This window comes from Palaemon carinicauda, chromosome 13 (genome assembly GCF_036898095.1).
Source record: "Palaemon carinicauda isolate YSFRI2023 chromosome 13, ASM3689809v2, whole genome shotgun sequence".
NCBI lineage: Eukaryota > Metazoa > Arthropoda > Malacostraca > Decapoda > Palaemonidae > Palaemon > Palaemon carinicauda.
This window is the reverse complement of record NC_090737.1, coordinates 11,466,616-11,480,018: the sequence shown is the minus strand read 5'-3', so window position 1 is coordinate 11,480,018 and position 13,403 is coordinate 11,466,616. Positions and strand designations below refer to the sequence as shown.

Sequence of the window (13,403 nt, the reverse complement as noted above, 5' to 3'; positions counted from 1 at the left end):
ATATATGAAATGTAGCTTTTATAGCAGTCATAGTGTGCCCTGTAATCCTATCGTAATGGAAAATATTTTTTTTAGCTATCGAACAGTAAACTTGCTTTCATCGTTTAATGGCTGAATATTTTATAACTAAAATTAGCAATAAAAAATCTATTTTCGCCATACTTGGATTCTACAAATGAAAAGCAGCTACGAAATTTCTCCTGTTACTGTTTATAGCAAGAGGGATTGCCCTCATATATGTTCTTACTAAACCGAGAGTTCATGTTTTCTCTTGCCTTACTTTTCCTATGGCAGGAAAGTCTTTGTATTTCGCTTCAGACTCAAAGGCGACCGGGCACAACATCGAGAATATCAATTGGAACAAATACAGACTTATTGAGTAGGCCTACGCTGGATGAAAAGCCAAATGTAACATAATCCGAACACAAATAAGCCTTTCACCCGATGCTATTAGCGTTAACCACTAGAAACCGTAATAGAAACCGTAAGCTGTGAGTCTTCGAGATCTATGAATAGAAGACTTGCAAGTAAATCTTTAAAATAGGCTTACAAACAACCACAAAATGGTGCAAAGCAAATTTACAAAGTATTTTTAGTTGAGAATCCTTTTCTCCTACCTCTCGCCCTCAAGAGAACTAGCAAATGCAGTGAGAGGATTTGAAAGGCAATGGGGTGGGTAGTATTATCAGAACGTAACCAGCTCGAATCTAAGCAAACTGGACACATTACGAGAAACGACGCTACTAAAGCCTAATTTTATGTCTAGTGCCTTGGATCATGTTATTGGATTTAACCAGGTTACAATAGGTCTCAGAACCACGGCATAAAGGATATCAGGGTGAAGAACGTGTCAGGCTGAGGCGACAGAAATACATACAGAGAGAGAGAGAGAGAGAGAGAGAGAGAGAGAGAGAGAGAGAGAGAGAGAGAGAGAGAGAGAGAGAGAATTTGAGTATTGGCTAACCCTTGGGACAATGGTAGAACTATAGACCTACTAAGTTAATTAGGATATACCATTATCTTCACTCATATATCCTGTCCGGTTATACTTATAAATAGAAATACACTTTTGTTGCACCTTCCAGTGACATATCTTTCAGGAGTTGATTACATTTAACCACTAGCTTCGCAAATTTTTAATATTGCTTACGATTTGGTTTGAACCACTGATCAGTGGTGTGAACATCCTTATGAAAATAGTCGGCAACAGAGAATCTAACAATAAAATTACATCCTTTAAGGATTCTGTTATCTAGGTTTTTTCTACTTTCGTTTTTAACGGTATGGTTTAAAGGTAGAATAATTAGAAACAGGTTAAAAACATGGTAAAGGAAAATAATGATGAATACAGATTCTTGACTTCTGAGGCTGCCTGAGCTGTAGAGCTTAAGTAACTCCAAACTCGACAAGATTGCATCTACATTGAGAAGCTTAAATGACAGCGTTTATCTAGTTACACATCAATAGGGACATATATTTTATTGAGATAGGGTGCCAGGAAAGGTAGATTTTAGTTTTGTTTAATTGAGAAAGTCAGAAAGACAACAGAAATACTGATAGGACTAAAGCAATGTCTAGACAAATGGGGATGCGAGGATCACGAAATATTTCTGATGAAAAAACAGGAACAGGCTACTTTTAACATATATGGACGTATGTGAAAAACAGGCTACTTTTAACATATATGGACGTATGAAAACTCAAGCTTAAACAATAGAGAGGCAAATTTATGGAATGTATTGTACATGGATGGAATTATAATCGAGTTAACTAGGAAGTCGAGTGATGTATTTGGTGGGAAAGTTAGTCTAAGACAAATAACTTCGTGAATGGAATAATGGGAGATAATCAATGCAAAGTTTTGGGATGAAACGAGTCTCGATTAGTAGGTGGAATATTGTAGTTTGCAAATGACACAATACTGACTGGGGGTAAACTAAAAATAAATACAAATCAAGTTGTATGTTGGCAAGAAGAGAATGACGAGAGAAAATACGATAAAACTCAAGGTAACAAGTTAGAGTAAACGTGTAGATGAGACTGGTCGATTCACATAAGTATTTGGGATGATGGTAGAATGAAAGAAAGAGCAAGTCACAAGATAGTTGATGAAGGAAACGAAGCAAGATTGTAAGCAAAAGTTGGCAAGAAACTGGTATTGACTATTGAAACACAGGGTTAGCACGTACGAAGGAATTGCTGAGTTTAATGAAGTAAACTGAATGTTAAATGAAAACAAAATTTACATGAATTTTTTTTTGCGATTTATGTGGTGTGACAAATATCAAAAATAAAAATATTTAAAAGTATTAGTAAGATATGCGTAGATGAAAGGGTAGAGGAGCGTTTTGAGGTGGTTTGGTTATGTGGAAAGATTGTAGTGCGATATTGTTAACAGGTTTAATCCAGATTTTTTGAGAGTGTGGGGAGTAATATGTAGTATGAGTCTAGTATACTGTATATTGTGAATGAGATTAAATTTACAGGTAAAGCCCAAGTTTGAGCAAAATATAAATGAATGGTGGAGGCGGAGTGTAAATAGTTTTAACATGCTACTGATAAACCTGTGCAGAAATTTTTAGGCAGCTTCAGTTGTTAAAGTTAAAGTTCTGCTATGTCAGTGACTTGTTTTAGTTTTCTCTGGTGATACATACTGTTCAACAAAGTGACCAATTTCAATCATTGCAAAGCTACGAGCAAAGAATTTTTTTTATAATTACAGGCGTCATTGGTGGTCATGAAAACCAGTGAAAACAGTGTATGCAGTGACGTATTTGGAGGTTTATATGTAGGCTAACTGGAATTTTATCCATTATTTACCGTAGTTCTACCTTAAAATGTCAACATATTGCTTCCGTTCTGACGCTTTATTAGATTTTTGAGAGAGAGAGAGAGAAAGAGAGAGAGAGAGAGAGAGAGAGGGGGGGGGGGGGCTGCATCTGGAGACTTATCCCGTAAGTGCAGTGGGCGTGGTGACAAGTTCCTTTATTGCTTTATTGTGAAATGGGTGTGGCGACATTTGTCAGCCACATTCTTACAAGAGAGAGAGAGAGAGAGAGAGAGAGAGAGAGAGAGAGAGAGAGAGAGAGAGAGAGAGAGAGTGAGGGAATAGTTTTTTTTTTCAATTTGAGTATAAAAATAGAAAGCACACCGTTAACTAACTGTAATTTAAATATTTAAAATTATCAGGCGTACTACAGCAACGAGAACTATCTTGAGATTTACAGTAACTGACTCACATTCTCACACTTGAACATTTAGGATGTTAGGCAATAGTTAAACGTTTCGCAATGTAACGTTCTAAGTTGAAGAGATATATGAATATTGATTAGACCATTCAGGTTTGAAGTTTTCAATGCCCCGAAACTGTAACCTTTGCCGTGGGACTAATATCGTTACACCTGGTGTAAAGGGTATAGGAATTGAAACTCCAGCATAGCTTAATAATCACAGGATTTTTGTGTGGAGGTATTTATTGTCCAAAGGATATACTTGTAAATCTTATGATATAGTTTCCTCTGTGCCGTACGATAACTTCACATACAGTGTCAACACGTACTACACTGCCAAGTCTTGAGTATTTCCTTTACCATACGAAACATTGGCGTTTTCATGATTGTGTTATAACAAAAAGGGACTATTACTTGAATTCACCAACTAGAGAAATGGCTTCCCAAACTAAATGAATATCACAGATAAATCTGTACACGCCCCTATGCTAGATATACACACTAGGCCTATGCAAACACAGTAAACCATGCTCCAGAACACGATTGCAAATATTCCCTTGAATATTTGTTTGGTCTTAATCCTTTTTTTCGTCATCTGAATTAATGTCGCCACTGAAAACGAACAATATTGCTACATTATGTACGACTTTCTATCGTACAGTTTCGAAATCACCATGAACCAAGTAGGAGTGGCTGTGCACACATTGGAGAATAAATATAAACTTAGCACGAGACACGTCACACCATGAAACGTTAGTTGCCATTTTAAATCACAGATGCTAAACACGACACTCAGGTTCTCTCACCTTTGTCACAGAAATCGGGAAAACGAATGATTTACAACTTGAACTGAAAGGAGAAGAAGAAGGAGACAGACTAAGCGTCTGCTTCGTGGCTTGGTTGGCCGCTACCTGATCCGTGGAGCAGTCATGGCCTGAATTTTCTATTTTTATCATCTCACTGAGGCTGTTTCCTATTTTATCGAGACAATTTTTAACGGCGATTCTTGAAGCGTACTTATACTGTAGGTTTTCATATTTTCCTTTTATAATTTATTAATATGTGTTGTCGTGAGCAACTTATTCCGCGTAGGCAACTCATGTACATCACGCCATGCGTGTATAGGATAGAAAAGAATGTCACTGGGTACTGGACGAATTTTTAATGTAATGTTCCTTTATTATAATGATATATAATTGAACAATCCCCCTTTTTTTTAATAAATAATTATATGAAGATTAGTGAGTAAAATTCTACGCATGTTCAGTAAAATGGAATATTGGTAATGGACATAATAATCCTGTGTGAACGAACAAATAAGAAATAACTTGATGAGAGTTGTCAGCCAGCAAACTTTGAAGCAACTGTTGCAGACACTATTTGCTTCATTCATGTTTTCTTTCGCATACAATAGAGAAGATTTGACATTGCTCGACGGTGCTTGTAAGCTATTTTGCATACCAAACGCTAATCATTTCTCAAATTGGCTTGACTGGGAGCTTTGCTTGATGTACATATTATATTTAGCTTTTGTTCAGACACATCTCTCAGCACAGCAGGGGTTACTAAGATTACCCCGCCCAGCCCAAAGACCCACACGAACCCAGTCCTGAGTATGGCGTCTTGCTTTTTTGGGGGCGATAGGAGTTTGAAAAGATTGAATATGTTACGAACTTGTGATCGGCAGATTTTAATATTTACGCTTTAGATTAATATTAGGAATATTGCTGAGTGAGTCTAGTTCACTTTCGTGTTTTTTATGCTTAGATTACTAGAGATAATATGGGCTTACTTTTGTAAGTTGAAACTATTGCTGTTAAGGTATCAGACGTAGATATTTGGAAAATGATAACATGCTTTGGGAATGTCTTTTTTTTTTTTTTTATCTCGACCCCTCTCGGAGATCTTGCTAAGCCAGGTACCTCACTTTCAAAGTTCAAGCTTGCGGAGAATGTTATTCATATTGAACATTTTAACATAAGTCTCTCTTCATAGCTTATATGTGACTAATGTATTTTACCGTTGTTACTGATTATAAGGTATTTTTTATTCTTTATTAATTACTTTTCATATAGTTGATTTATTTTCTTAAGTCCTTTCCTCACTGCGCTATTTTCCCTGTGGAGCCCTTTGGCTAATAGTTTCTTGCCTTTTTACTACTACTACTACTACTACTACTACTACTACTACTACTATTACTACTACTACTACTACTACTACTACTACTAATAATAATAATAATAATATAGAATTTACTTTCAAATATTTCAGCGGAATTCAGCAGGCATGTGTTGGGCTGTGTATACTGTATGCACAGTCCTGTTAATCAACTCCGAGTTCTTTCAAATGCCGGCGTGTAGAAGTATCGGAAAATTTGGTAGAAGTTAAAACACCTGTCGTATTCACTTATCAAAACTACTGGATATGTTCCCATACTTGTACACATTTGTGTGATGTCTGTTACTGTCAGTACGATGATTCAGTACCCTTTTTGCAGATAGTTTTCATTATCTTAGATGCCTTGTAAAAGTAAACACTTGTCACCGGATCTTTATATCTCTGGGTTATTAAGATTTTATTATCCCGACAGAATAAAAAATAGTTATCGAATTTTATATGAAAAGAGTGAAAGAAAGATTTTGTTAGTATTGTTTGTAACAACAGAACAGATATATAATGTAATGATGAGATTGGAGGCACGTCTAATCATTAGAGCAGAAGCATTAGTAAAAATCATCATCATCATCATCTCCTCCTACGCCTGTTCACGCAAAGGGCCTCGGTTACATTTCGCCAGTCGTCTCTATCTTGAGCTTCTAAATCAATACTTCGCCAACCGTCATCTCATACTTCCTTCTTCATAGTCTTCAGCCATGTAGGTCTGGGGTCTTCCAACTCTTCTAATGCCTAGTGGAGCCTAGTTGAAAGTCTGGTGAACTAGGGTTGTAGTGGCCAATGCGGTAACGTCCCTGACTGGTGAACGCCAGAATGGAGTTTCGAGTTCCGTTCAAATTCGTTAGTTTCTTTGGTCGCTGCAACCTTGCTATCCTTGTGAGCTAAGGAGGGGTGGTTATTGGAGTCTATCTGCTGAGATCATCTACAGCCATTGCCTGACCCTCTTTGGTCCTTTGCTTGGGTGGAAAGGGGTCTTGGGCGCTGATCATATGTATATACGGTCAGTCTCTAGGACATTGTCCTGCTTGATATGGTAATGGCACTTTCCCTCTCCTCCCATTAATGCGCGACCTTTAAACCTTTAAACATCTCTCTTGGGGAGTTCGAAGAGCATGATCAAACATCTCCATCTACCCGTCACCATGATCTCATCTGCATATGATGCTCGAGTAATCTCTCTTATAGTTTCATTCACGGTAATTTTGTTTAAAGAATAGAATACTTTAAAGTTAAACGGTGTAGTAGAAAGGTGGGTTGGTTAGAGAATACAGTTTCATGTCGAGTGAGTGAGAACTGTGAATACTGTGAATGAGAATGACGGAATATAAGAAAATATGATTGAAGCAAGAGGGGAATTGATAAATCTGGTAGACGTGATTGCTGAGTAACTTGGGAAATTTATTAGAGATTTAAGAATAAAAATCCACCGAGTGTTGATAGGATTACAAGGAAGAAAAATGCTTTTGGGGGTGTTATTGATGTGATCAAGCGAGTGATCTCGGTACTTTGGTTATTTATGAACGAGGGAAAGTTAAGGGGGGGGGGGGGGCAGAAGATTGATTGTGATACGAGAGGAAAGGTAGTAGAGATTGATATGAAAGTTGTAGAGAATAACGTTGTTTGGGATTTCTTGGATGGAGTATGGTTGTGTTTTAACTGAGAAGATACACTTAGAAAAAACATATATATATATATATATATATATATATATATATATATATATATATATATATATATATATATATGTGTGTGTGTGTGTGTGTGTGTGTGTGTATACATGTATTTGTGTGTGTTTGTGTATTTGTATGTATGCGTGCATACATTGCATTAATATTATTTGTATCCATTATATTATCCTTCTTTCTTACAATCCGTTGACTCAGGAGTGCCGAAAATTAGTATAAACGAACAAACTATCTAATTATATACATTCAGAGAAATAAGGATGTCAAGTACTCACATACTCTAAATCCTTAATTTAGAGACAATTATAATTATTCATGCAGGAAATGGGTGTGAGTGCATGACTTGGTTTCCGCTAAGAGTGGATTGAACGATGAGTGACAAGCCCTAACTGAAATAGTTAGTTAGTGTGAGGGGGGGGGGGGGGAGTGTTCTGTATGATTTGGGGGATATTCTGTATGATTTTATATATTATGACTAGTGTATGGTACCCGTCATTTTGATATTTAAATAGATGTGCAATCACACGCACACACACAGATTCAACCCTTCTCGCCCCTTTCCCCTGTACTTTCTACGACACGCTAGTTGATGAAGGCGATGATGTATGTATGTATGTATATATATATATATATATATATATATATATATATATATATATATATATATATATATATAGAGAGAGAGAGAGAGAGAGAGAGAGAGAGAGAGAGAGAGAGAGAGAGAGAGAGAGAGACGGGAGTGGAATGGCCTGTCTGAGGCATTTGTCCTGCAGTGGAATAGTTGCGGCTCAGGATGGCGATGATATATATATATATATATATATATATATATATATATATATATATATATATATATATATATATATATATATATTTATAGAGAGAGAGAGAGAGAGAGAGAGAGAGAGAGAGAGAGAGAGGAGAGAGAGAGAGAGAGAGAGAGAGAGAGAGAGAGAGAGAGGGAGGGAGGGGGGGGGGGGGAATCAAGCACTTGCTCTTTACTATACATATGAGATTACTCTGATTACCCTCTTTTTTTTTTCTTTTCGTTTTTTTTCTTTTTTTTTTTTGAGAAAAGGAATTGGTTCACCTAAATTCTAGCTATATCGAGCAGTACGTTAAAAAAGCAACTAGCATTATGGTGATCCAGTAACAATTAGCCAATGCAGATCTGTTCCAATTTTCCGTAATTCCATTAAAAAAAAAAAATATCTGAGTGGTGTTGATCGCCTTAGAGTGGAAAATTTGTCCTGGATTGACACCTCTGGCTAACGATTAGGACGTGATTGATTCAATCATAAACTAAAGCGTTCATTATTCTGTCCTTTGCACGATAAACCACATTTTATTCAGGTTCCATTCATGTTGATACATCCATCATCATACAGTTGTATTGATGTTTTTTTATCTAAATCTCTGCGTGTTGGAAACGCCCTGCTGGCAGTCTGAGCTCTGCGCTCCAGCGCCAGGTAAACTTTGCAAAGATCATGAATGACCTTCAATTGATCAAACCTTTCAAAAGCAAAGGGTTACATTAAATGATAAATATTACCCTGGGTAACAATCGCTTTTAACTTATTGGTGACTATAATGGAGCTTGTCGGGAGTTATAACTTTTCCTTTGATATTTTACGACAATTGAGTGGAATTAATTGATTGAAGTTTATTTGTTTGAAAAATTAAGCACCTGTACTGCTTTGATGCATGTACCATTGTTGGCTGGATTTTAGGATACGATTTTACTGATGCTATACTTGATGAAAGATTGGTTATTTGATTTAAGATCATGGATGACCTCCAATCGATCAGGCCTTTTAAAAGCAAAGGGTTACATGAGATGAAAAGTATTATCCTGGGTAACAATCGGTTTTAATTAATTGGTGACTATTATGGAGCTTGTCGGAAGCTGTAACGTTTCTTTTGATATTGTACAATTAGTGGAATTAATTAAAGTTTATTTATTTGAATGAAAAATGAAGCACCTGTAGTGCTTTGATGCAAGCACTATTGTTGGCTGGATTTTAGGACACGATTTTACTGATGCTATACTTAGTGAAAGGTTGGTTAAGATCATGGATGACATCCAATCAATCAGGCCTTTTAAAAGCAAAGGGTTACATGAGATGATAAAACTTACCCTGGGTTATATTCGCTTTTAACTTATTGGTGACTATAATGGGGTTTGTTTGAAGTTATAACTTTCATTTGATATTTTGCAATTGAGTGGCATTAATTGATTGAAGTTTATTTGTTTGAATGAAAAATGAAACTCCTTTAGTGCTTTGATGCATGTACCATTATAGGCTGGTTTTTATGGATACGACTTTACTGAGGTCATTCTTAATGAAAAATTGTTGATTTGGTTTTTTTTTTATTATTTTTTTTTTCGATAATTCAGAGTAATTCTTTTCGAATACATCGTATTCAGCTATTTTGTCTGTATTTCTACGCAGTAGTTCTGTGATAAATACCATAAATTCTTTTAAGATATGAGAATTGAATGGTAGAGGCAAGGGACAGTGACATTGCCCTATCAAGCAGGACAATGCCCCAGAGACTGACGATATATATATATATATATATATATATATATATATATATATATATATATATATATATATATATATATATATATATATATATATATATATATATATATATTCAGCGCCCAAGCCATCTCTCTACCCAAGCCACCTGTCTACCCAAGCTAGGAACAAGGAGAGCCAGACAATGACTGCTGATGACTCAACAGATAGACCTATAGGCTCCCCCAAACCCCCCATCCTTAGCTCACTAGGATGGTGAGGATGCAGCGACCAGAGAAAATAACGAGTTTGAGCGGGACTCGGACCCCAGTCTGGCGTTCACCAGTCAGGGACGTTACCGCATCGGCCATCATAACTCTTAATTTTTCACTGGGTCTAATGCTGCCCTCATATATTCATTACGTAGCATCTTATTAAACTTTATTTCACGTACATCTTTAAAACGGCGCTCTCTCTCTCTCTCTCTCTCTCTCTCTCTCTCTCTCTCTCTCTCTCTCTCTCTCTCTCTCTCTCTCTCAATTGACGAAATTACTTTAAATTTTTTCCTCATTACTTTTTGTTTGTTTATAACGAAATGGTTCACTCAATGCAGTGTTGTAAAAATTCCTTATCAGTACTGAAGTGTTTTCTAATTCGTTGAAATCTATTTGGATTATCAGCTTAATCTGAAGGCCAAAAGACTATATTCTAGGAGGAATTGAAATGGTTTCAGCTTTGGGGACGTTTTCGACACTGTTTTTGAGAACTTTTTATTTAAATTTTTTAAAGTCAGCAGTTGGATACATCAATGTTACAACATTCTGCATGTCCTTGTGGAGACCTAAAGATTATAGCAAACTGTTAGATAAGAATTAATGCAATTATTATTATTATTATTATTATTATTATTACTTGTTAAGCTGCAGCCCTAGTTGGAAAACCAGGAGGCTATAATCCTAGGGGCTCCAACAGCTAAAATAGCCCAGTGAGGAAACGAAACAAGGAAAAATAAAATATTCTATAAAGAGTAACCAAACTAAAATAAATATCTCCTATATAAACTATAAAAACTTAACAAGGAAAGAAATAAGATAGAATATTGTGCTCGAGTGTACCCTCAAACAAGAGAACTCCAATCCAAGACAGTGGAAGATCATGGTTCAGAGGCTATGGCACTACCCAAGACCAGAGAACAATGGTTTGATTATGGAATGTCCTTCTCCTAGAAGAGCTGTTTACCATAGCTAAAGAGTCTCTTCTACATAATCACCATGTAAAAATGGCTATGACTTGTGTAGAATTGCCTTATTCACTATATAACGAACACGTTAATGCACTTCATGTAATGCAATGTTTTTCATCTGCCTGCTCAAGTGCATATATGTTGGGGGAGCGGGGAATCAAGAAGGGAAAATTAATGCGAATAAAACAAGATTTTTTTTTTAATTTAGTAGGGAAACAAACTAAAGTTTTTCCTTGCTCAATTAAAATTCCATTTGTTTCCTGGCACAGTTATAATTTTTTTCTCGTTATCATGTATAGTATTTATCAATGAGACTTACACTTAATTTCTCATCAGTACAACACAGAATGAGTGTGCTAACATATCCAGAGCAAATGAATATTTTGTTTGTTTTTACTTTATTTACCTGTCCCTTCCAGGCATATTTTTTCAATGGATATTTTAAGAGTGTCACAAAAGAGTGCCATTTGGTGTACGTATTATAAAGGTTTAAAGGCCGCTCAGGAATGGAAGATGAAAGGGACAGTGACATGGCCCTAGCAAGCAGGACAATGCCCTAGAGGCTGACCATATATCCATATGATCAGCGCCCAAGGCCCCAGTCCACCCAAACAAGGACCATGGAGAGTCAGGCAATGGCTGCTGAGCTGCTGATGACTCAGCAGATAGACCTATAGGCTCTCCCAAATCCCCTATCCTCAGCTCATAAGGATGTTAAGGTTGCAGATACTAAAGGAACTAACAAGTCTGAGCGAGACTCGAACCCCCGTTCGGCAAACACCAGGCAGAGACGTTACCAACCAGGCCACAACAGATAGACCTAGAAGCTTCCCCAAACTCCCCATCCTTAACTCACAAGGATGGTAAGGTTGGCAGACACGTAAGGGACTAACTAATCCCCGTCTGGCAATCACCAGACAGAGACGTTACCGACCAGGCCAGAACAACCCTAAAAAAAAACATATAAAGATTCAGCAATTTATGGTTGGCAGTATCACGCTGTCTCTCCCCTCTACCAATCTAGAGGGGATTAGGAGCGCTCAGTAATAGACCGTTAGCATTGCTGTATCCCCTCCTATCCACCAATCAGGGGGATAGAGCGCACGACGTGGCGCGCCTGATGTACAGTAGATGTCGAGTTTAATTTGTCTGTTATTGTTGGACAGCACGGGACGGGAGCAGAAAAAAATTTTCATGGAAATTGTTTTCGAAATTACTCACACATATAATCCATCTATGTTGTTTGTCAGGTCCGTAACGTCAGTAACGAACTAATCACTTTGAATAGATTAATTTTTCGTCGTTTTATCCTGGATTGTTTTAGGGAGCTATCCTTCTTTACAATGGTGTGTGTCACATCCTTCTAACATTTTTGATTTTACGATTTCAAACTGTTGGTAGAGCGTGCGTATATATATATCTTTCATCGTAATAATTGTTAATAAGTGTAATTATTTAGTCATATCCAAGGTATATTTGAGCCTCTAAGATGGACTCAATCGTTAGTTTATGAGGTGGTAATGAGAACAGAAAATGGCAGAGATGTATAATTAATGTTATTAAATATGTGCTAGTGATAGTATTGATAATTAGTAATAAGTTCGTTTTAATAAGTTAGTAATAATAATGATAATGATATTAATAATAATGATAATAATAATAATGGTAATAATAATAATAATAATGATAATGATAGTGATAATAATAATAATGATAATAATCCTAATAACGACAGTAATGATAATATTAATAATGACAATACAGTAATAATAATAATAATAAATAATAATAATTAATAATAATAATAATAATAATAATAATAACAAATATATCATGTTACTTATAGTCTTTCAGACAAAGTGAGGTTTATTTCCCACTGTTAATCCCTACATTAAGGGGTCGGTTGCCTCTTCCACCAAAACTCTTCTCTCCATATCATCCTTCACCTTATCTAGCCATCTCATGATCTTCCTCCCTCTCGATCTCCTCTCCCTAACAGATTCCTCCCAATCCCTCCAACACTAAGCAATTTGGATATAGACGAAGGATGAAACGTTTGAACTTATTTGATCTACAAACTCGACGACTAAGGGGACAGTTAATAGGGGCATTCAAAATTCTCAAAATTCTCCTCAGCAACTCTTCTAGGAGAAGGGACACTCCCAGAATCAAACCATTGTTCTCTAGTCTTGGGTAGTGGCCATATCTTCTGTACCATGATCTTCCACTGTCTTGGGTTAGAGTTCTCTTGCTTGAGGGTACACTCGGGCACACTATTCTATCTTATTTTCTCTTCCTCTTGTTATGATAAAGTTCTTATAGGAAATATTTATTTTAATGTTGTTACTCATACTTAAAATATTTTATTTTTCTTTATTTCCTTTTCTTACGGGGCTTTTTTCCCTGTTGGGGGCCCCTGGGCTTATAGCATCCTGCTTTTCCAACTAGGGTTGTAGCTTAGCTTTTAATAATAATAATAATAATAAAAAGAATAGCACATATAGATTACAACAATATATTCACGCTTGGCAGAAATCAGTCCAGA

At 36.3% G+C, this 13,403-nt stretch overlaps 1 protein-coding gene across 2 annotated transcripts in view; it reads right to left on the bottom strand.

Moving 5' to 3' along the window:
• The window catches only part of LOC137652173 (long-chain-fatty-acid--CoA ligase 4-like), a 33,314-nt gene extending 29,148 nt beyond the window's left edge, over positions 1–4,166 (bottom strand). The window contains exon 1 of one of the 2 annotated variants that reach the window (XM_068385381.1): positions 4,037–4,166. The gene's annotated coding sequence lies outside the window, so the exon portion shown is untranslated. The remainder of the gene's footprint in view (positions 1–4,036) is intronic. The other variant, XM_068385382.1, reaches the window with a different exon arrangement.
• Positions 4,167–13,403: the final 9,237 nt, after the last annotated feature.